This window comes from Falco biarmicus, chromosome 10, assembly GCF_023638135.1.
Source record: "Falco biarmicus isolate bFalBia1 chromosome 10, bFalBia1.pri, whole genome shotgun sequence".
Classification (NCBI taxonomy): Eukaryota; Metazoa; Chordata; class Aves; order Falconiformes; family Falconidae; genus Falco; species Falco biarmicus.
In genome coordinates this window covers 4,707,068-4,730,982 of record NC_079297.1, presented here as the reverse complement: position 1 = coordinate 4,730,982, position 23,915 = coordinate 4,707,068, and the positions used below count along the sequence as shown (strand labels likewise).

General features: G+C 45.4%; 1 long non-coding RNA gene across 4 annotated transcripts in view; it reads left to right on the top strand.

Moving 5' to 3' along the window:
* The window catches only part of LOC130156364 (uncharacterized), a 59,583-nt gene that overhangs the window by 10,383 nt on the left and 25,285 nt on the right, over positions 1–23,915 (top strand). For 3 of the 4 annotated variants that reach the window (XR_008824391.1, XR_008824392.1, XR_008824393.1), the window contains exon 2: positions 22,428–22,645. This is a non-coding gene — a long non-coding RNA (uncharacterized LOC130156364). Of the gene's footprint in view, positions 1–17,472; positions 17,571–22,427; positions 22,646–23,915 lie in introns of all 4 variants that reach the window. The other variant, XR_008824390.1, reaches the window with a different exon arrangement.

Genomic DNA, 23,915 nt, shown 5'->3' with positions numbered 1-23,915 from the left:
ACACCTTCAAATTTGGGTTATTTCTTTGGATTTAGAGTCAAAACCCACTAAGACCACTAAGAAAAAAAGGTGAGAAATGACAGGAGCTTTGCAGTCGGTAAAGCAGGCTTCCTGCATTCCCGGTGGATTGTGTAGGATGAGTTGCTGGGAGGGAAATAGAGCATGGCTCTGCACAAGACGGCAGGTTGCACAAGAGCTGAGAGCCAAAAAAACCAGAACAGCAAATTCCTGGATTTCCAAGGAAGAATTCTTGCAAAAATTTTGCTGATCCCATTGGCTTGGTCAAATTGTGGAGCTGGTTAAAGAAAAAAAGGACAGTGTTATGAACCTACTTACAGATGAGCCGTTTTGCTCAATATGGCAAAAGCATAGAGAAACAAGGTGACATCTCAGCTGCTTCTTCCTAAAATCTGATTCTTCCTAAACCCATGGAGAGACTCAGCTTCTGGGGTTTTGATTATATGTTTCATTGCAAGGCGGTGAGGTAATGTCGTACGTGATAAAGCAAGGGAACTGAGCTGGGGCTGAGAGTGGTGGAAGTTTGCTGGTTTCATCCAGGTCTGGGGACTTCAGATACATCGAGCCATAATTTTAGGAGCAAGTATTTGAGGTTGGAAGATCTTGCTGCTGGCTGGTCTGATGTTTGTTTTGCCAGGGCAGAAGGAACTGCTGCAACACCGTTGTAAAAGAATCGTTTCAAAAGGGAAAACTGAGTTAACCTATGGGTGTTTCAGCTAGTGCAGAGTAATGAATTGCTATCTTCATTAACAGAAAGAATGCCAAAGAGGCTAAATGAGTCAGAACAGGCAGAGACACAATCCTTTAATGAGTTGAACAGGAGCTGGTTTGTAATGTGAGGTTATTGATAATCCTGGGGTTTATATAACAGCATGATTCTAGGTCAGGGAGCAAAAAACACACACTCCTATACACACAGACTCGCTCGCACGCTGTAAGATGACACACTCTACTGAACAGATGGCTTCAGCCCAGGTTAAGCATAAGCACTCAGGAAAGATGACTTTTTTCAGCAGAGTAAGTCCTCCTGCTTGCTTTTGCACCTCAATGTGTAGGGCAGATGTTGATTATTTTTTTTCAGTGAACATTTTTGCAAAGGATCACCTGGGCTACCATGGCGCTGGATCAGTTAAAATCATCCCAAGAAACTCCATTTTTAGAGATATTTTTTCAGAAACACTGCAAACATCTCTTCCACAGCTTGAGAAACAGTCTCTTATTTTGCTGACTCCCTGCATTTGTACTGGAGAGTTTGACACCTGGTGTCAAGGAGCTGGATCTGGAAATGGGGGAACCAGGCGGGGTGAAATAACTGTTGCCTCTCGGCTCTTGTTTTTGCTCTGTCTTGCTGCTGGTGGATTAGTATTGCTAAGGAAGGCGGCTTACTTCCCCAGAAAGGTAATACTAATGTGCAAAATGGTTCTATCATCACAAAAAAAAGCTTGTTAATAGTAGAACTAATTTCCCCTTTTGCTTGATAGTAGCCTTCCCCTTTTGCTGTTTAGTAGCAGTACGACACCATCAAAGGGCAAATGTGACTTCAGCCATGCCAGGGTGCCAGCACTAAGATGGTGCTGGTTGTGAGTCGGGATCTTCACCCGGTTTTGCTATCCTAACTTCAGTCGTTTTGCAGGCAGCAGTTTCTACAAGCTCTCCTGACTGCACAGATTGTCAGCGCTGCCCATGGCACACCTGCCAGTACTAGCTGATCTGCTCTTTATGGTTCTAGGAAAGTCAATTAATGATATTAAAGAAAATCTGAAATGTTCTGAGTTCACTAGTCAATTGTGGCTTAAGCAGCCTACCTTAAATTCCCTCCCGCAGCATTCACTGAGAATCCTTAAATTCCCAGGCTTAATTTTCCTGTGGATTCCATATGGACAAACCTGTTACTCAATAAAACAAAGGAAACTAAAAGATCATCTGGAAGAATGTCAAGAGTGACAGCTCCTGAGTCCATGAGTGACACTTTTAACCATATTTGTATGAAGTTGAAGGCATTTTCATCCTTTGAATTGTCTTGGGTTTTGTTTTTTTATTTGTTTTTTTTTTGGTTTTTTTGTTTTTTTTCTTAATGTGCACTGATTCAGGGTGAAGTTCTTTTCCCAGATAGCAAAAACCCCTCCAGATAAAGAGGGAGATGTTAACAGACATCAGCCTAACACCAAGTCTCAGACCTGTTGCTTTCTCATCACGGTTAGTATTTGGTGACTGCCATTAAAAGAGTACTGCTGGCCAAAGCTGCCCACATTTTCACAGACTTGCTGTCCCTGAGGTCTGGTACCTGCTTTGTGGAAACGGACGTTTTGGTTGCTGTTGTTCCCATTTAAGAAAGCCACAGCTGAGAAGCAGATGCTAGGAATATCAAAGGCTAGAACAGAATTCTGGCTTCTGTCATTACCACTCACAGGGGACACAAAGTGGAACGGAAGACAAACCCCACTGAAACAAGTACAGCTGACCCCTAGAGGGGTTTTGCAAGGGCGAGCGGTGATGTCTGAGCACGCTGCAGGTGTTGAATCGCTTGGAGAACAAGCACAAGTGTTAGCATGCACAGGTGTCAGTAGCTGGAGAACCACGGTGCCAACTTCAGCATGCACGAGCAAAGCCAGGGAGCTGGAGCGGGGCACGCAGAGGCTCTCGGCAGCGATATCCTGGATGAAGCAGGTTTGCAGCTTCTTGGTGTGCGCTGGGAACACGCTACCTGAAGCTCTGTGTGCGGTTTCATAGCTTCAGCCAAAGTCAGCTTCAGTGCAGGTGTAAAAAAGGGAGAGGGTGTTGCAATGGGAGGATTCTGCCCCCTTTCCTCGTACTCCTAATCAGTGGCGGTGGTAGTGCTGCGAAGCGGTTCCTAGAAAGCACAGGACTGAGCCAAAGATGCAGCTGAACTGGTGTCCCGTTGCATTGGCAAGAACAGCGATTGCATGTCATCGAACTCCCAGCGTTCACAGCACTGAAAATAGCAGGAATTTTCCCTTCTTGAACAAAATGACATATTCCTCCCGCAGAGATAGAAAAGAAACAATGGGGAAAGAAGATCAGGTTTGCCAAGAGCAGTGCATCCCTTTAATTTCAGCGTTCTCCCTGACACATACAAAAATGCTTAATTAATTACAGAAAGGAACTAGGAAGTGCTTCATAGTTTGGAAATAAAGTCAAAATATTTCTGAAAAAACATTTTTCCACCAGAAAGAACCAAACCTCTGTTTTGCTGAAAACAGAAATGAATCAATGGCAGTTATTTTGGACAGATTACTCAGTTAAAGCAGCAATAAAAGTGCCAGGAGATGTCTATATCAAACTCTAGAGGCCAGGAGTTTTTCTGATCTTCTCCCAGTAATTTGAACGGAGTATCTGGGTTCATTCTTAAGTGCCATGAAGAGTTCTGGTATGATGAGGGTTGGAAACATGGGCTTTTGAACAGGGAGAAAATCAATTACAGTTGGAGAAGAAGCTGTGGAAGGCCCCAAAGGCACTTTCCATGGAGTCCTGCAAGCTCGGAGACAGCCCTGCTGCCCCAATTTGAGTTTTCCTATTCCCTCTGCTGCGTGAATGCACTACTCACGTGTTTGCTGTGTCTCATTTAGTTGCACAAAAATGAGTGGGTGAAATAGTTTAGATGAAAGAGAGTGTGTGGCAAGAGATCAAGAAAATAATTGCTGCTGTGATCCACTGTTGGAGCTGAAAAATCTCAATTAAGGGAGAGGATGAGCAGGAAAAGATGTTGGGAGGAAAGAGATGTATATGTATGTGTATACACACACACTCACAGACTCCTGTTCCTTCTTGTGTTTTCAAGGATTTCTCTTGACATTAGCCCAAGAAGTCCTTTGGCTGCAATCCTCTCCCCACCCTAGAGTTAGTTTTGTTTCTCAGAAACTTTAGAAATTGCCTTAGATCTTGCTTTACACAAAGGTTTTACAGCATCTTTCAGGATGATCATTTACATTTCAGCAGGGAGTGCAGTGAGTTGACCTAATATAAATCCATGGAGACTTCACAGCTGCAAGTATCCTACCTTATTTAAGCAGATACTTGAAGAGCAAGGGACCTTTTTCATTGAGGATGCTCTATGGACATGGTGTGGGTGAGGAAGAAACTCCCCTTGACTGAGATGGTTTCCTGCCTCCTTCCTGGGACATCTGGTGACCATGACTTTTCCTAAAACAAAATAGGCTGTTGGGGCGATAGCTGATGACAACTGTTGTTGTCTTGTAAGCATTAATGCTGCAAGATCTGATGGGGAGATGGAGGTGTGGGCATGCCCAGGGTACTTCTCTCAGGATGGGCGGTTTGATAGGGATGGAAAGCTACAGGCTTTCCTTTAAGTAAGAGTTTTGCGACCCAGCTTGGTAAAAACGTGAGGCTGGTGTGCTACAGATGAGGCTGTGAATTTGTGCACTGTAGGATCTTGCTTGCTATTAGTCAGGGTATATAACTGCTCCATGCAAAGTACGTAAGCTGTATTTAAACTGTTGGTTTATCCATTAATGCAATGGCATATAAATGTCTCACTCGCACAGGTTTGCTTGCCTTCTTGGCTGAGAATCGTCATTCGTTTTGCAGCAGAGATCACATGCACCCTTAAACTGTGCTTTTGAAGCATTGACACGGTGCAAATGTGTGTGTGTGTAAATTGGGGCATTACATCTCTTCCCCCTCTGCTTCTGCTTGGCAAATAAATACCCATTTCACTTGTTGCGTAGTGACACCTTCTGTGCATTCTCAGCGGCTGTAGCACCAGGCAGCCTGCCCGCTTCAGAGGTCAGGCACCAGCATGGGTGGCTTGCTGGGACCACAGCTTCCCCCAGACCTGGAGACAGCACCTGCACCCACACATGCTTCATGCAGAGTTAATGGTGGCATGCAAAGTGAATATTTTTGCAGGCAGGTGACATGAAGCAGTTTGTTTGCCCCATCATTGTCACACACAAAATGCACGGAGAGAATTTTTCATGCAAATAAATACCTGCACATTTTTCCCCTGCGCAGAGAAGCTGATCTTAGTGGGTATCGGAAGAGGGCTTTGATGTTTCATCACCACCTGCCAGAGTGTGCAAGCTCTGAGTGCCAGTCCTTCTGCTAAAGAGCCTCAAGGAAGCAGAGTGATGAAAAATAAATAAATAAATAGATGAAAATCCCAGCTGCAATTAAAAACACATTGTGAGTGCCTTCTATTTCTGAGCATGGAAAGCTCTCTGAACTCAAAACTGCAGAAGAAAAAAGCTTATTCCAGATTCTCAAAAAACTGTGTGTGTGAGTGTCCCCCAGTGCTGGTCTCAGCGTGAGCACTGCTTCTGCACCAACGCAGTCTCAAATGCATATATGTAAAAAATACAGGTTTAGGACGACTGTGGGGAATTGGTACCTGGAAAAACATTGCAAAAGCTGTAAGTCATGTCATTCATACTTGTTGCTGGTGGAAGTTTATTGCAATGCCTGCCTACCATGCCTTGTATTCATTACTTCTGTGTCATTAAAGGCTTCACTTCATGGCCACAGCAGTAATGGCAGAAAATGTCAAAGACACAACAGAAAACACGATGTTGCAAGCTCCCTAAGTAGGGTCAGGTTTGGGTTTTTTTTTTTTTGGTTTTTTGTTGGTGTTTTTTTTTTTTTTTTCTCCTGGGAAACTCCTGCCTGTACAAGGATATTGCATCTGGTGAGGCTGTGGTGATATACATGTGGGTGGTTCAAGGTGTGGAACGATGTCACTGTTCCAGTTAGAACATGCTGATCATGATGTCGTATCAAAGAAAACCGCTCGCAAAATGACTGTCAGATGAACCCTATGCAAGGGAACATAATGGTTTGTATGTATATGTGTCATTTGAATATCCCTGTGGCAGCCTGCATTCCCGTACCTGCCTGCAAGAAGCCAGGGAGGGGACGCTTGCATGATGATGCAGTCTCATTCCAGGACAACCCATGTGGAGAGAAAAAGCATCTTCTAGCCTCTGCCTGCACTGACAGCTGTCCCTGAGACTGCCAAGGAGGATCCCCAGTGCTAACTGCCTTCACACTGGACTCAATACCATGCAGCTGGTGCCAGAAGCACAGCCAAGACAGGAGCGACTCCTGCAAGTCTCGCTCCAGTTCATACCGGCACACGTTATTACTAACACCAGAGGAAACTGGATGCCTCTAATTTTTAGCACAGAGTGTTGTCATCTGAAAAGGACCTCCTCTGCTCTCCCTGTGGAATGGGCGGCTGGCAGGAGTGCTGGTGTGCGAGAACCTCCCTGCACAGTGAACGCGAGTGGAATGTTCACCTGTATCACATGCCACGTGTCGTAAATCTCCGCATGGTCTGTTAAGGCAGGACACAGGATGAGACCTCACCGTTTCTCTCTTGCCTGTCTGTGCTGGATAAGAGACCTGATGTTACTCTAAGCTGGCAGGTGCCCCGTATAGCTGCTAAGGCTCTGCCCGTGCAGCGGCGGGGACCGGCAGCGTTGATCTGCGGGCCAGCAGTGCCCGTGCAAGCCCCGGGGCGAAGGGTATGCGAGGAGAAGGGCTGTGTGCCATGCCAGAACCCAAAGCACGCCATCCTGGCTGGCAGTAGCCAGCTCATACAGGTTATCACACGTGCCAGGACAGTTCCTGCGCCTTTTGATACCCCTCTTAGAGGCTATCGCCTTTTCTGACCCATGGGCATCCCTGGGTGCTTCCCAAAGGAGCTGCTGACTGTGAACTGCTTTTCTTGGTTACTTTGAACAGATATTTCAGGACTAGGCCAAGGATCCAGAAAGGTTTACAAATTCCACATGGCTTTAGAGACCTGTTAAAAAGTCTCACCCTTCATTTCCCATGGATATAGTCTGGCTGACTCCAGCTGAGGATCTGGCACTGCTAACTTCTTTTCAAAAAGTAACTGTAATCATGCAATATTACATGGGAAGAGGCAACAATTAGTAATCCATCACATCATTCCAATTGCCTTAGTAAGTCTAAACCTGTGAGGTGCTGACCAAATTTTTTCCCATTCACATCCATGGGAATGAGAAATCCCTTGCACCTCAAGCACTTCGCAGTGTCAGGACCTTCTAGCATTAGAACAAGGGGTATGGCTTTCTGCCTTTAAACTTTCCAAAAGAAGATGTGCTGTGCCACATATTTCCAATTACTAAAGAGGATTAAAAATCTGCATCTGGGGTGTGAGTTGTGGAGTTCAAAGCAGGTCCAGGACTGAAATTTCTCTGACACTCAGAAGCATTTTGGCTTGATCTCATCAGACCTGAAATTCCATTACTTTACCCTCGCGTGCAAATAAGCACTGCAATAGTTTCAGTCACTGCTAACGCAGCTATTACTTGAATAAAATGGTTCATTTGTTTTAAAGACCTGAATCAACACTCAGTCCATATATTTTAAAAACAGAACAACCAAAGGACATGTTACATGGCATGAAATCTGCTTTTGGGAGGTCTCTGCTCTGGTGGTTTCTGAAGTCAGCAGAACTCTTTGGCTGAACTATGCCTGTATAAAGCACCCAGGCACCTCTCACTCTCCTCTGCCCCCCCCTCGTGCAGACAGCCCTGCCCGCTGCCCACTGCAGCAGCAGGTGACAAGATGAACCTGTGCACCCAAATGCCCATGGCATGGCTGGCAGGGCACTTAGACCAGGGGGAAATAACCACAGAAATATGAATGATGCTTTAAACCCCCCAATCCCTAATTCATATGTTTCCGTCATGTGACTATCATCTTCCTGGTGTGTGTGGTGGGGGTTAGCATGAAATCAGCAGGCTCAGAGCAGTTTTAACGAAGGTTCATCTGAGGTAAGGCAGTAAGCTAAAGGCCACATGTTGCTTTTATTGCAGTTTTCCCCCTTGCTTGCCATTCTGAGCCAACGGTTCCCTCAGAGCCCTTCGTGCCTACACACACACACTGGCTGCACAGACAACAGGCGTGCGAGGCTTCCCTGCTGAACGCATTTAATATTCTGTCTGTGCTGGCATGCTCTTGTCTTGCTTCATAAAACCTGTTGAAAGCCAGTCAATTCATTAATCTTTTGCCAAGAGACGTTAAATGCCAAACAGGGAAAGACGATAATGACTTGACGGTTCATAAGAAAGGGCCTGATCCTGCAAGGTGCTGGGAGTGGGAGCCAGCGGGAAGAGGAGGGTGCTTGGCATGCTGCAGGATTGATCCCTCGCACATTTGCTGCTCTCTCTGTGCCCCAGTTTAGTACACGGCTTCCAAAGTGAAGCCAGGAAGGCACGAGCATATGATGAAGCCACAACCGTGATGCTGTCCTTCAGGGAGGAGGTCTCCACAGCCTGCCTGCTCTGACACGTCCCCCTGGCAGAGCCTGCACCCGGGGGGTCAGCAGGACTGATGCTCCAAAGCACACAGAGGAGAAACGGGGACAGCTCGGTCTGTTGCCAACATGAAGCCGGCTCTTCTCTGCTCCCGCGGCTAACTGACAGATAAAGCCCTGGCAGCGCTAACTGCAACCCATGTGCAATGAGTAATCCTCTGCGCCGCCTGCTCCAGCTTTACACCACACGACCACCAACACCAGGACTGCGGGTGGTGCTGGGGGGCTGGCAAGCAGGCAGTGGTGCAGCCGAGCCTCCGCACCCCCACCGCAGCTTCGACGCCTTCTCTCTGCTCCACATCTGAGAGTTGCCCAGTGCTTTGGGCAGGCAGGAGGAAGCAATACTGCCAGCCTCGAGCAACTGGGTAGTGTGAGTCAGGCTGCAAAAAGGCAATGAGCTTTGCTGAAAGCTTGTAGGTTTAGAGGATAATAATTGTCGACGCCTTTTGATTTTAATTTTAGGTCTTGAGATTTTAGGGTGCAGATTTTTGAGCCTTTTTCAGCTGGAGGTTATAAACATGTAAAGAAACAAGGTGAAAAAGAGTTCCTTACATGGTTGCACGACTCAAGGAGCTGTAGCTTTACTAATGAAACTGCAGTTATCACAGGACTTGCATTAAGCTAATCAGAGTGGGTATTGCTGAGGCCAACCAGTTTCCGAAAGGTCCCACTGTTTCCAGGGCAGTTAGCAACACCAAAGTGATGCACTAAAAATCAAGTACACTCAGCCTCCTTGGTGTACAGGAGAAGCGGATCAATACTGAATTAGAGGTGGATAAACTGCATTTAACTATATTTAACAGTACCACTGATAGCACTTAAACTTATTAGGTATCAATTATCCCTCAGTTTCACAGTAGCTTGCCTCCATCTCCTATCTGCAACATTTGATTGCTCCAGCCAGACTCTGTGGCAGAGCTGGTGGTGCTCTGTCCCTCAGCTGATGAAATCAGAGTCTAATTTTGCAGAAACTTTTTTTCCTGAGTCATTCATGAGTCCTAAATGTCCCCAAATGAAGCCAATCTGGTGTGTACCATTTTTTCTGATGTAAAGTGCCCTTCCCAGCTTAGTACTTAGGCGTCCTCTCCAGTCTGAAGGTAGAAGAAAAAACTTCATAGAAAAGCTGGCTTAGTGGTTTTCAGTTACCATGTACTGCTGATAGGCTTCACAAGGAAATTGCAGTTTTCTGCAATGGGGGATATGAAGAGAGATCCTGCACACTTTTGCAAAATGATTCCCTTGAACATACGTGGTATAGAAGGCACCACATGGCCTGCATTTCTCATTATATTAAGATTGCCAGACTCTTCACTGCAAACAAGAATGGCCTTTGCTGTTGTGTGGGGTTTTTTGGTTTTTTTTTTGCATATGCCTACACTGATTGAGTATTTTTAATTGGATGCACTTTCTCGCCTCACTGCAGGCAGTCCAGTTTAGCTAGCAAACACCCTCCGCTCTGTGCATCCCTCAGTCACAGAGGTTATCTGCAGGCAGAGCCTTGGAAGCTCATCGCTGCTCATGGTTTTCCGTAAAGCAGATCAATTCTGACGGTAGGAGAGGATAACCCCAATTTCAAAGAGTGCCTTGATACTAATGGGGCCACCCTCCAGGGTGTTGTCTTCGCTTCTTCCCACCTTTGGCATGTTTGGTGGAAGAGGGGTGGGTGATGGCACTGCTGAAGCTTGTGGCCCATCCTGACTCTGCAGCTCTCTGTAGCACATGGAAGGCGGGAGTGGGTGCCTAGAGCAGCCTGTCCTCATTGCAGCTCTAATCCATCTCAACCCTAAAGCAGTACAACCCAACAGTGGACAGCAGCAGCCACATCTGGGCTGTGTGTAACCTGCAAGCAGCTCTGTGGCCTGCGCTGCGGTAACTGCTCAGTGTAGGTGGAAGGTGGTATCGTGGCGCAGCCCAGCCTCCCCTCTCTGAACAAGCAAAACTGCCCCCGATGGGTGGGCTGCAGGCTCCCCAGGCAGGCTCAGGGGAGGACTGGAGTTGGAAAATGCCTGTCGCTTCTGGAGGGCTTGTAGTCTTCATTCCTCGGGCATGTGATCCTTGCAAGTCTTTCCAAAAGCCATGAAAAAGCCAAAGGATGACACCTTGAACTCCTCAGTGAAGGATGAGGGAAGATGGGGGGTATCTTCTTCTGGCCCTATCTGCTCCCATTGGTAGAAGCAGGAAGAAGTCCAGTGTTCAGGCATCTCGAGATCATGATTCTTCTCAAAACCAATTTGTTTTACTGTAGGTAAATTGGGAGATGGGGACTGGGGGAGCGTCCAAATCACCTACAGGCAGACCACCTCCTTGGTTTGAACATAAAGGTCCTGTTCCTCCTCTGGAGGATGCTCTGCCAGCCCAGATCTCTTCCGCTTGCTGCCCTTGCAGGAAGGGCTCTCCTGCCTGCTGTCAGTGCTCGGGAGCAGGAGAGAGGCTTTGCAGCAGGAGGCAGGTAGTGCTGCTGGAGCCCAGTGCTAGGAAAGGCAGAAATACTCCTGGGTTGTGGAGAAGAAAACATTTTTTTTTTCTGTTCTTTCGATCTTGCACCCAAACCGTGGGCACAGCTGTGGTCTGCCTCTGCCATCCCCAGGGTGCACCCAGCCACTTCAAACCTTCAGCCGAGGCTTTGGGCAAGGCAACAGCTCCCCTCTCCCCACATCGAGCATCTTCCCGTGGCCAAATACATCGAGGCAACAGGATTCCCCTGCCCAGGTCTGCACTGAGGTGCTACCGGTGTCTTTTGCTCCGCATTATTTGGGAACACCTCTTTGGCTGGCAAGTGTGGTGTGGGGAGGGCGGCTGTGGGGGATGCACTGGATCACTGCCAGGAGGGATGTAACACCATGGAGCAGCCTGGGTTTCCTGGATACACCCTGTCTTGCAGCTATCTGCAGCTCAGGAGGGTTTGGATCAGCCTCTCCCGGAGCGCAGAGCCTCAGCCGGGCCTCTTTCTGGCAGACTTGTTTATCTGGGTGTTACATTGCTTGAGGCCAAGGCTTAGTTTCTGTTGTACTTGTGCCAGTGTACACAACCCTGGCAGCTTTCGGCACATGGGAGGAGTGTCATTTTATCCCAAGTCTCCCTCGGGAATTGATAACTGTTTAACAGAAGATCAGGGAGAGGATGGAGCAACTGGAGGGGTACCAGTGTGGGGGGGAACCTATTCTGGGAGCAGAAAGAAAAGGCTGGACAGAGGGTAAATGAATAATAAACTGAGGTGCTTTAAATTTTTATTTTTATGATTTGGTGGTGCTGATGGTGGTTAGCTCCAGACTAGGATTAATGAATCCCCTGCAGCTATTCTGCTTTGACTAGATCTGGCAAAGATTATATTAGAGAGAGAGGGAGTGGGGGGATGGAGGAAGAAAAAGCACCACTTATCAACATGCTTATACAGATAGGAGCTAAAAGGTGTAACCTGATGAGACATCTTTCATTTCAGACAATGCAAGCCCTGCACAGTCCCTCTGGGTCTCTTAAACAGAGGCTCTTTGGAGCCTCCCAAAAGTATATTGTGCTATGGAAAGTGTTAGGAGCTAATTATGCAGCAGGCTGAAGAAGCCAAGGCACCGGGCTGAAACCAAGAATAAGTTTTGTACCCAAAGCAGCTCTGGAAAAGCATAGTTTTGTGCAGCGGGGTGCAAAGACCCAGATTTCCCTTCTTGCCATGCAGTGCCCATGCACATCCACAGTGCAGTACAGATGATTTTTAGTTTGGGCAGTCTCATAAGGACGTAGGTCTCAGGACATTTTTGAGCTGTCTTCAGTGCAGCAGAGGCACACCATCTGTGCAGTTGGCAGATCAACTGCGACAGGATCATCTGCAAAATTTTATGTGGAAAAAATGTGACCTGTTTCATAAACAACCCCCTATACTGAAATCAACCTCCTCTGGCCCTGGTCGACTGGGCCCCAGGAATTTTGCAGAGCACTTTTGGTTGCATGGTGCAATTTTCAAAAACGACCAAAGCAGCAAGGCACAGGGTGAAAATTAGGAGACTAATATTTTTAATGTTCAGTGTTAGTGGTGGCGGTGAAATGTGGAAGAAATTCAGGGAAACCTACAGACTCCTCTGCACCCAGTTCACATCTGTTCACAATTCACTGCTACCTGCCAAACAATTAAAAACAACAACCTGTTTTATTAGCTGTCACATCCCATAAAATATTTCAGGGCCCTTCATCAGCAGCTGACACCCTGTCAATAATAGCTCTCTGGGTTAAAAAAAATGTTCACAATGTTATTTCAATGTCTGGCTCTCAGAGGTTTATCTCTAGTGCCCATCACAGGAGTATTCAAGCACTAAATGCAAGGTTAACAACTTTACAATTAAGGATGTGAAAGATATATAGACACTGATTTTCATCCCACCCTGAGTTTGAGAAATACAGGTCTTACAGGCTGAATTGTTCCATGGCTGGTCCTCCAAGAGGTGCCTGGGCTGAGCTGCAGGCAGGCAAGCAAGTGGCTGGCCTTGACTTCAGTGGCAGATAATCAAACAAAAGCTCGGAGGGGCACCTCTCCCTGCTGAGAACTGGGAGCACTGGGGGATGGTGGTGGAATGCTTTTCCTTAATTTTTGTAGTCTAGGAAAAGAGAAGATGGGGAAAGGTATTATGTCATTGCACAAAAGACGGTGGTCAGAGGTTAGATCCATAAATGTATTTAGGAGCATAATGCTAACCAAAATGAGTGGACACAGGCATTGACGTATCTCTGCAGATCTCTGTGACTAGGTACAGCTAAAAGATAATTTCTGCGTAATAAGTACAAGATCTGGTTCTACTCAACCTTGTAATAGTTTGGGGATCTAAGCACTCATTTTATGAAGGCTTCATGGCAAAACTATGCCCAGGATGCTCAGGTGCTGCCCCTGCCCTTGCTTATGGCACTGCTGGCACTCACAAGTTCATCAGACATTGTGCTGTCATTAAGCCCTGGTAGTGCCTATCCTGCTACCAGTGGTCCACTCCACTGCTGCAAAGTGTCTGAGGCATCCAATCTGAAAGAGATTGATCCCTTCGGCACAATCCTAAATCTGCCAAGGCTGCCTAATTCTGCCTTTTTTACCTCGCATAGGTACAGGGAGACTTCCCACAAACTTTCCTTGCAAAAATGTGTTTTTCAGAGTTTTAAAAAATTGCATTCACCTACATTTGAGAGTATGGTGCCCAAGGCTGAAATAAAAGTAGGCACGACTGAAATCAGCAGTTTGAAAACACAAAGACTTACCAGCTGTCATTTTTAGAACTGAAGATATGAGTGACCATGTTCTGAAAACCTGTGGAAGACGTTTTGTACTTTTTCATATAAAAGAAAGAGGTTGCATTCCTTTTTTTCAAACGCAAAGCCAAATGCAATCTAAAAGACAAATATTTTCCATGTTCTGCATACTACACAGCCACAGAGTGATGAGCCTAGCCCCATGGAGCTCACAGTTTAAACAGACCAAAGAGAGATGAAATATCACGCCCAAGATCAAACACTAACTTGGTGGCCAAATCTGTGAGCAGAGCCCAGGCCCTTTGGTTCAGAACTGCTGGCCTCTTCATTCCAGCCATCTCTCCTGACGTGTTCTTTGATTTTCCATCCAGACCTAATTTTTCAGGAGGTAACGTTACATTCACTACTGCTGTTTCATTGCAGAGGTACTTTCTATCTGGTGAAAGATAATCTGTGATTAAATCAGCTGGGATCAAACAAAGCAAGAGGAGGAGGAAATCAGATATCGGAGTCCTGTTGAACACCTCAGGAGTGCCAGGAGCTGGCAGTTTCTGACTGATGGCTGCACCTCTGATCTCACAGGAGCTGCAGTCCCATCCATGAGCCATGAACAGAGCCTGCGGCATCATTTATGTTCCAAGATGAAAACTAGCCGATTTGCTTGAAAGGAGCTAGTTTTCATATCTCTGTTTTCAGGGATATTTGCAGCATTAATACAGCATAGTTAAGTAGTGTGGGGGAAATCTGTGGGTCAAATTCTGCCCCGTGCTGGCAGCGCACAGCCCACGCTGTCACCAGGTGTATCAGCATGAGCATGAAGGCAGGCTTTAGGTCTGAACGGCAGAATTAGGCTTGCATTGGTTTTGTGTTGGATGGAGATTTTCCCCCAGCTTTTAGATTACATTATTGCTGGCAATTACTCCAACTGAAATGTGATGTTTTGACATTATTCCCCCTCAACAAGGGATCGTGGTTTATTTTCAGTGAATGGCAGTTTCTTGGTCACTTCTCATCATGGCTCTGTGTTCTTCCAGAGTAGTTCTTGGGCTTCAGAAAGTGATTTCCACCCCAGGAATGCCAGGGCCGGCTCGGCATATCAGTGAGCAGTTTAATGCTCAGACCTTTGTGGTTTTGTCTGGTTCCAAACCTTCCTATATAACTGCAGCTATAGCCCGTGTATCTGAGCCTTTGGTCATCCTCAGGGTGACACAGGATATGGCAGCTATTGCTTTAATAGCAGGATAGGGGTGGAAAGACAGTGTTTTCCTCTCTGTAGCAGGAGGACCTCATTTAATAGGACCATAATTTTCTGCTGGTGTACATTCCTGTGCTTGCAGTTGCATGCAATTACTCACAGGCCTGAAAAGAGCCACAGTAACTGGCTGTGGTGAGAAAAAGACAGATGGAAACAAAAGAAATTCCTGGTAGTGGGATGGTTCTTCAGAAGAAAAAAAAAAAAGAAAGAAAAAAAAGGGAGAAAAAAAAAAGAAATTGCTTTGGCTGTAGATGTTTGCAAAATCCCATGTCAAACTGTCACAAAGGGAGATTCCTTGGTGTAACTTCCCTGATGCTAGAGGAGCACACATGGTATTGTCCCTCCACTCCTACAGGCAGTTTCAAAAGAGCCTCAAGAAAATTTCAGCGGGATGTGAAAATCTTTCCTTTGGAAATCACAGCTTGTATGGTATCTGTTCTGTCGCATGATGCTCAGCCTCAGGATTTCTATTTTAAAAAAGCCACAGTGGGAATAGCATGGGTAAACCTTGGGTAACTCTTTGAAACTCTAGGCCCTTGGTGATCATAGCAGGTGAGCCGAGATAAATCGAGCGGCTCCGACAGGCATGGGGCACGTGCTCTTTAAGGAGCACGCTGGACTGCTGGAGTAGTAGAGGCGGGTGGCAGAAAGTACCCTTTGATATAATGATAAAACGTCCCCTCTCAAACCTCAGGGAGCCCCCTCTCCTAATATTATTCTTTCTTCGTTTTCAATTCAAACGAAAAGTGAAAACAGAAAGAAAATAACTCTTTTCTCTCCTTGCTCGCTTCCCCCCCCCCCCTTCCTCTCCTGCTGCTGCGACGGCAATGGGAGGGGAAGAGAAAAGGGGCTAGAGCCACTTAGATCGGTTTCATGCACAGGAGAAGTAAGACAGGAATTATTTTTCTTGTTAGCCTTTTTGTAAGAAGACAGACAACCCTTTCAGCCCAAATACAATATTGTAATTGCTCATATTCAACTGACAGAGGTTCCCAGATGAGCTCCACTGAGGCGTCATTTACTAATCTGTCATGTTCTATAGCACCCGGCACAGAGCGCTGTAAAAGTGTCTTCTTCTCTTTAAGTTATTTATATTGTTGGCTGAAAGCGCTTTGCTTGTACAAACTAGAAACTATTAGATTAGACCAGCGGAGACAGCCAGAGGCAATCTTTTTAACAAAGTGAGTGGGATTCAAAGTAGGGTTGGAAAGCAAATATTATTTCACTGGAAGTCTATTAGAGGTAGTTCCCTGGATAACAAATAAGTGCTTTGTTAGCTTAGCTTGAAGAAATGCACCGGTCAGGTTGGCAGCAGCTGGGTCTAATGGTAAACTATGTGATAGCAGATGATAATTCTGTGATCAGTGCATCATGCAAGCCAATTTTGCTCTCCCTTCCTTCACAGCCTGCCACATCCCTGGGTTTACTTATTTAAAGTGCATGTCAGAACTTAGCAGCTGGGGATAACTCCATTTGTTTTAAAACTTCTCATCATAACACACACGCACACGCATAAAAAGAAAAAGTATGTAAATTCAGCCTATCAGAAAGCAAATATTATTCTCACTGAGGAAGGCTAAAAGGTTGTCCGTGTTGGAGTGCTTCAGTGAAAGTGGAAGCTGGGCTCAAACCAAGTTTTAGACAGAGCTCATCATGACAAACAGGAACTCAGAGTCTCTAAGTATTAGGTCAGATTAAAGCATATCCGTTAAAATATGCAAAGCAAGTCATAGTCACTATTAGGTTCTAATTCTGGCAAATATCGTTTTCATTCAACCCCTGAGACAGTTGCTTTCAACGGTGGATAACATGATATTGCTTTGGTAGAGGACAAAATGTCTCTGTGCCGTAAATCCATATGAGAGTGATTCCTAAAAGCAGAAACATGTCTGTATAACACCTTGGGATCTATTTCTTTCTATAAGAGGTGCTCCATCCATGTAAGAGGTTGTCTTTATTTATTATTAATAACCACTTGCATGCTTGGAAATTCCCTTTTTGGAGCTTCCAGGCTGAGGGATTAAAAATCAAAAGTTTCCTTTGTAGCAGGGTGGATAAAAGTCAGTCAAACCATGGGATGGAGAAAGTGTTAATGAGCAGATGATGGGTTTTTGCAAAGCAAAAGCCTGGTTGTTTCTGACTTGTGGTCTGGAGGGCTAGAGACACCAGAAGGCTTCCCAAAAGGCCATTACTCAACTCAGTTCCTTGTATTCACATGTGAAACTGGCTCTGGGCTGGATGCAACAGGAATGCTGGGATACCCAAAGGAGTCAGGGAAACCATGGCCCATGTCTTGCTCTATTGCACCCAGAAGAACTGGATTTCCCCTTGGGAAATGCGTGGCATAACCTGTTAGGGGGGATGGCAGGGGGTTGTCTGCTCCATGTAGTTGCTAGAGCAATTGGACTTGGTAGTGGGCACTGCACTCTGCCCCTTTTCTAAAAGGAACCGTAGTGCCACCCAGGACTATGCGTGGTCTTTACCTAACAATTACATTTTCAAACTCTGACCACCTTCAACATATATATCCCAGAGGCAGATTCATCCCCAGGGTGAATGTAAACCTGCTCCCTACACCCTCTCCACATCCAGCCAGCCTTCCCCATCCCAGTGGGCTGCAGGATCACTAATCAATTAATTCTTGTTTGCTCCACAGCTTGTCTTTGGCTCGCTGTGTCTGACTGGTACTTGGGACTGACAACACAAATCTGTGCTGGAAATCTGTAAGCTGGCAACTCTGCAGTAAGAGAACAGGTAACATGGATACATCGAAGCTAAGGCTTCGTTCATGCAGGCAAGCTGCTGAACAGAGAAATCTCCATTTACCTCATCTTAAAAAGCCAGCTATAAGTATGCTTTTACCATCACCCTTCAACGTCTCACTAAGACTTTTTACTCAACCTCCAAAACTTATGCAAGTTGACAATTAGCTGGACCCCATCCCAAAGCAGACAATAACTTAATCAGAGAAGAAAGTGCAGAACTTGCCCAGCCTGCTCCCTCTCCAGCACTGTTACATGCGGTTTTTTGGAGAATCATTTTACTTTCCTAGCTCTGCTTTAAAACTTCGAGGAAGTTTGCCCTTTTGCCCTCCTCCCTCCTTATACTCCAAAGCCAGAGGGGAAAAAAATAAGAGAGCGACCCTTGAAGAGGACACTTGCTTTTTGTTTTCTGGTGAAGGGGCGATAAGGAGAAAGAGTGAGAAGTTTTGTAGGTGCAAAATGCAGTGGGAAATGCAGTTCAGAGTTACCTATGAGTTGTGCAGGTGAAAACCACCATCCACTCATTAATACTCTTAAGCGAGTTAAAAGCTAGGGATTCCCAGGGACACACCTGGGTTTTACCTTGCCAAAGGAGTGGGAAGAAACAAGGTCCCCTCCCAAGCCCAAATCTCTCCTACGCAGTGGCATAGCCCCAATTCCTCTGTCTGCCAAAGATCCTAAGTGTGCATCCCTTCCATTCACTATTCACCTCTAATAGCGCTGCTCCCTGCTAATGATGGGTTAGCCTTTCTGTTGCTGGAAGCAGGCGGCTAAACTGCAGCTCCCTTTGATCATCCCTCTCCACTCTTCCCGCAGGGCCATATTTTCCTTAGGGAGAAGGGGGCGAGGGTGCAGCCATGTCACCAACTCCCTCTGGAACAAGCCAGGCAAGTCTTTTATCTGCAGGGAGGTTTTGCTCCATTTAGGAGGATTAAGGCTTCTCCAGTTTGACTAGAAGGCCTTGCCTGCTGATAAAAATTAATTTCAATTGCTTAGCACACCTGGCTCAATGCACCGTAAGTAGCTGCTTAAATGTATGTATGTTAAAAGCTCACTATTAACTGGTTTGGTGCTGGCAAACCCACAGCAAATGGAAGCAAATGGAAGGGAGCATGGGGACATGGGAATGAAAGTCCCTATTTCTTTTCCTCCTCTGTTGATGGAGATTTTTTTCATTCTCCACAAAGCATCAAATTCCACCTCTTTCTCCGTAAGAGGGTGACAATTATGACAAATTTCTTTACAGGCAATGAGAGATCAGGGGCCAGAAAAGGGATTTTATTCTTGGATTTGTCTGCAGTGACAAAGAGTCACCAAGTGTGGTTGGGTTTTTGCGATCACTCTTGCTCCTAGTTTGGCTCCTTTGCAGGTCATTGGTGGATCTGTTACACAGGAAAAGCATAAGACAATCCAGGTGATCTGCAGGGACATGGAAAGAACATGCCCAGGAGACAAACATGTGCCCTGGAAAACTAAATGCCTGCTGGGCCAACCCTCAGCTGGTAGAAATGGTTGTATGTCCCCAGCAGTAAACACAGGTGGATTTAGGCTGGTGGGATTTGATCCTCTACTCACTTTTTTTTCAGTTCAGAGTACATCAAAGGTTTCCTTTTTCTGTGTACCAGGGGATCAATCCCCAAACCCCTGATCACAGGGCTGCGATCCTGTGGGGCACTTCCAATACACCTGGGCAGGCTTGTGGCTGGAGTAGGGCTGTGGGCAGCAGCTCCGCGTGCCTCGCCACAGGGGCCGGCCAGCCAGGGCCATATGCCACGCTGTCACCAGGCTGTCACCTGTCACCAGGCTGTCACCAGGCTGTACCGAGCCAACGGGACCAGGAATTACCTCCCCAGCTCCCAGCACAAGAGCCTGGCGGAGACAGTAACGCTTGCCCTTGTGCTTCCAGTAAGAGAGCTTCTTCAGCATTTTGCTGATGTATGGACTTACACAAGAGGTGGATTCCTGGGTTTTGTTTCTTTCCTGTTTTCTCATTGCCTTTCCCATTTTTGTGAGTGTAACTCATGATTTCAGAAGCTGGATGTTTCTGTAGGGGCAAGGTGGGGTTGATAATTTGGTTTAACTAGTGCATGTGTTTCATCGGCAGATGCTTACAGCAGAATGGGAATCTAAAGGCAGCTGTCCAGGCTGGCAAAAGAAATTTTGTCACATTAATATATTTTTTTTTTTCATTAGTTAGTTTGGTTTTGTTTTGTTTTCAGCAGCTCTTTTCCTTCCTAGAGCTGACTTACTCTCTTCAGATCAGTCATAGGCAGGCTGTAATGATCTTAATGCAGCTCTCTTCTGTGCAAGCCAGAGGCCGAGTTCGGTGATATATTGCAATCTTTATTGCCCTGTTACTCCTATTGTCTCAAGTGCTTCTCCAGATCGATGGTGAAATTCCTCTGCTTTAGTGGCCGTAAGCTGGGAGGCCGCTCATTCACCAGATGTGTGATAAGCTGAAGTGTCACAGGTTGGGCTTACGAACGCTCAGCCTGCAAAGGATGTCACACAGATCCATTCTACAAAACTCTCGGCCAGGGAAGAGTGGAGTGAATTCCTGCTAGTGTCACACAACTCTCCTACTCATTAATTCTGTTTGGATTTAGTTCTTCCAAGCAGATCTGGATGCTCTCCTCACCATCAGGCTGTCACAAGTATAATATGATAAAATTATGGAATAGAAATAATTCACATGTAAAGTCAGAGCTAGGTCTATTCAGGAGAATAAGGACTTCAGTGAGAAGTAGTAAGGATGCTCACAGGAATATGAGTTTGGATGTCAGTTTTCCAGATCTTTATACTAAAGCTCTGAGATTAGGGGGTCTGAAAAGTTAGGCCATTTGGTGTGTTGTGAGATTTTAAGCTTGAAACCCTTTCTAGTGCTTTTGCATATAATATCTCCTCTGTACAAATACAACTTTTACTAGCTGTTTCTCCTCAAACCTCAAGTTTGAGTTCACCCATTTAATTTCCAACCCTCCCACCTATGCTGTTGACTCTAATTCAAACCACTTCCAGCCATGGCTTAGCTCCACCACCACCACATCCACAGCACAGTCCCATTCTCTGCCTTCTCCTGGGCTTCTTTGCATCTCTTCCCAAGCTTGAAACACAATTGCAATAGCATCTCCTTCTTTATCATCCTAAATTCACAGGCAAGAGAACAATTGCTGACTCCCCCACCCCTAGCTAGATTTGGCATCGGAAGGATGGGAGTGGAATGAGAAGGGAAGTGATTGATCCAATGACCATAGAAGAGAAGGAACGTAGAGCATCTGCTCTTCCTTCCCTCCTGACCCCAGGAAAAATATCATCTAGACTCCTGAGGGGATCTTTTTCCTGAAAAATAGTGAAATAGAATCTCCATTTTCCATTGAGAAACTTTCAACAACAATAAAAATTGCTGTAACTCCCAACAACTGCAGCCATAGCTGTATAATACTGGATGTGTTGAGGATCTATCTAAATTAGTAGGGTTTAGGAGGTTTTCCTGGTGACTTTGTCATGAGGATGAGGATTTGCTAAATTTTAGCATGGGCTTTGTGTTATTCGCCCTTTGAAAATGTATTTCTGGTCTAGACACTTTTCTAGCCAGGATTTCCAGCATAGAAAAATGTTATTCCAGAATCCAAAGAAGACAGCAACTGCTCAGCAAAGAGGTGGCAAAAGAGGTTTGGACAGCCTAAGATGTAAAAGAAGAAAAATAATAATTAATAATGTAAAAACTTTCACTTCAAAGGAAGAAACTAAGGGCATAAACACAAAACTAAAGCAAGGAATATAACTGTTCAGCCAGAAATGTGAGGAAGTCAGATCCATCGAGACCGGGCCCATAAAGCCCCAGGATAGAGAGCCTTATGAATAACCCTGAAGTAACCTTGTCTATACGTTGTTTCCTTGTTTTAAAGCTGTGTTGCACGTGCACTGTGGGGTACCAGGAGGAACAGGCCCGAGAGGTTATTAGAAGCAAGATGCAAAGAGACTGATGGGCTGGAAAAACAGTCCCCTATAGGAACAAATCTAAGTGCCAGTATATACGAGAGACCGCAGTAGATTGAATGACGTTGTGTGTGTTGGGAGAGCTTCAATTACTTAATTAAGGAAACGATGATACCGAGAGCGGTTTGAAGAGAAAAGCTCTCTCATTTGGATTCATTTCACTTTATATCTTTTTGGTGAAAGATGGAAATAAAAACGGAAGCAGACATGAAATTTAATAATGTTATTGCTAGAAACTAAAATGGAAAAAATACTGGGAATGAATTAAAGTCGAGGCATAAAACGCTAAAAAAGGAAAGAGAAAAATGGTCAGGCAGAACCTAAATAATTCATTTATTTCCAGCAGTGGAAGAGTATTAAAAAACAAGGTACAGTGATTACAGCAGGCGACTGGGAGTTGGGACTCTTGAATTTTATTTCTTTTCCTTAACATATGTCATTCCGTAAGTCAGTCTTTCCATGCTCCAGTGTACCCAATACTTCTTTGTATGACAGTAATGTAGTTGGACTTAATTTGCTGATGCCCTGTAGGTGTAAATTGTTATGAATTGGCAGAAATCACTTGAGATTTAAGGATGAAGTTATCTTTCCATTAGGAGCTTGGCTACCAAAACAAGTTCTCCATTGTACTCCCCCACAGAAAATGGAGCTCCCACTGAAATTTCCCATTTCATATCTCAGTCTGGGTAGAATTCTCCCCTGTGAAGTGATACTTTTAATAGAATATCTCCCTCCAACTCCCTGGTGTGAGCATTGCTTCTGGGTAAGCAGTGTGAATTGCCTCTCTCCTGTTCATAAAGTTGAATCAAAGCTTCACTTAAGTCTATTATTATTATACTTTCCCTTGCAGGACTCAATATCATCTCACATCTGAAGACTGTGGGCAATCACAGATGTGCTGACGATACGTACTCTCTACTTGGCTCTTCCAAACAGACCTGCTGCTGGTTCCTGACACTTGGACAAGAGGAGGATTAGTTGCCTCTTTGCCGGACAACTCTGGCACCTGCCAGCAGAGGCTGACAGTGGTCCGCACACAACCCTTGGAGAAGCAAGTGTTACATCTAGGTGAGTCTAGATGCTTGCATACGTTTAAAACATGGCATTTGCCATCACTCTGTGAATTGCTTTCCTACATGCATTTTTGGAAGATGCTTGTTTCCCCTCTGGCTGGTTTATCTTTTTAAATGAGACATCCTTTCTGAGCAGAGAATTTATGCCCACCAAACCTGCAAAAGCACATTGCTACATGTTCAAGTCAGTTCAGCTCTCACATGCAAGCAAGGTATTCCAAAGCAAAAACTTCCAGATTGTTTATATCCATTGTAGGCTGGCACGGTACTGATGTTGCTCCTGTACATCAGAGAAGCCATATGAGAATTTGGTTGTCCATGATGGTGCAGATAATCTGTTATCAAAAGCGACTGCACAGTCAGATAGAAGTGGCCTGTGGCTCATCTGTTTTGCCAACCTCAGTTGCTGCATCTGGATTTGAATTGCTAAAATCAGCATAAATGTTATTGTTGAAAGCCACAGAGTGTGGTTTATGTCAATGATAGAGAAACCTCAGAAAGTTTGGAGGTTTCCAGTCAGCACCCAAAAGTTTGGATATTTCTCCAGCTGTAGCCAAACAATTGAAATACTACTGTTCCAAAAAGTTCAAGTAGTAAACTCTGGAGAGCAAGTTGTTTCACAAGATTTCTGAAATTTATGGTTTCAGTCTGAGGACAGAAATGTTGCAAGATCACCCCTTTGCTTGATATCTCTTTGTTGCCTCCCTTAATTACTTTTATGAATATTATCACCTCATCTGAGAATCCTGTGATGTTAATGGGGCTACACTGCGGCAGGTTCTATCCAACCCTACAAACGCAACCCTTCTCAAAAAGAGTTTCCAATCTAGACGAATACAACACCTTAAAGAGCAGGAAATGAAGTAACATTGCTCCAGCCTCGCAGGGAGGTGAGACAACTTGCCTAAGGTCCTGATGAGATTCGTGACAGAGCCAGGGACTGACGCAGACCTTCTGAGCTGCCAACCAGCCCATTATTGATAAAACTCCTCATTTTCTCTTTCTGCCAGTGAAGAAGCATGAGTACGGATGCTGAGAGTCAGTTACCAGAAGAAATAATTGCCTGTGAGATTTTCAAACTTCAGAACAAATCCTGTTTTATTTTTGAACAGCAGTTAAGGTCATTTCCAAATTGGTATGAATGGAGTTGACTATCCCTGATTCAGAATAGCGAACATCAGCAAAGCACTGGCAATTAACCAATTTGTTAACAACTGCTCTGCTGGAGTGAGTCTGGGGCAACTGTGCAGGAAGGGAAAGAAGGC